Source organism: Prunus persica, chromosome G5 (assembly GCF_000346465.2).
Source record: "Prunus persica cultivar Lovell chromosome G5, Prunus_persica_NCBIv2, whole genome shotgun sequence".
Lineage (NCBI taxonomy): Eukaryota > Viridiplantae > Streptophyta > Magnoliopsida > Rosales > Rosaceae > Prunus > Prunus persica.
The window spans coordinates 1,038,167-1,038,503 of NC_034013.1; positions in this window are offsets into that span (position 1 = coordinate 1,038,167).

The window sequence follows — 337 nt, forward strand, 5'->3', positions numbered from 1 at the left end:
ACACCCAACCCCCCCCCCCGGGGGGTTCTTTCTCTATGTGAAATTAGTTTCTGCTTTTTAGAAGTTCATGAAAGGACCAGATACAATTGTTGTCATTGCTTATCAGAACTTGTATGAAGGCACATCCTTTTGACGAATTTGTGCAATTTCTAAACACATTGAAATTTTCACTTCTGCACTCTATATCTTCTAATAATGGAGATCAGTACAAAGTTTGGTTGCAGATAATGTTCTTCCCCCTGCTGTCTTCAGCTGAGTTTTTGTGACTTTTGTCGCCTTAACCATTTAGTGAGAGATGACGAGAGAGAAGCACTGGTGCAAAAATTGAGAAAGGAAA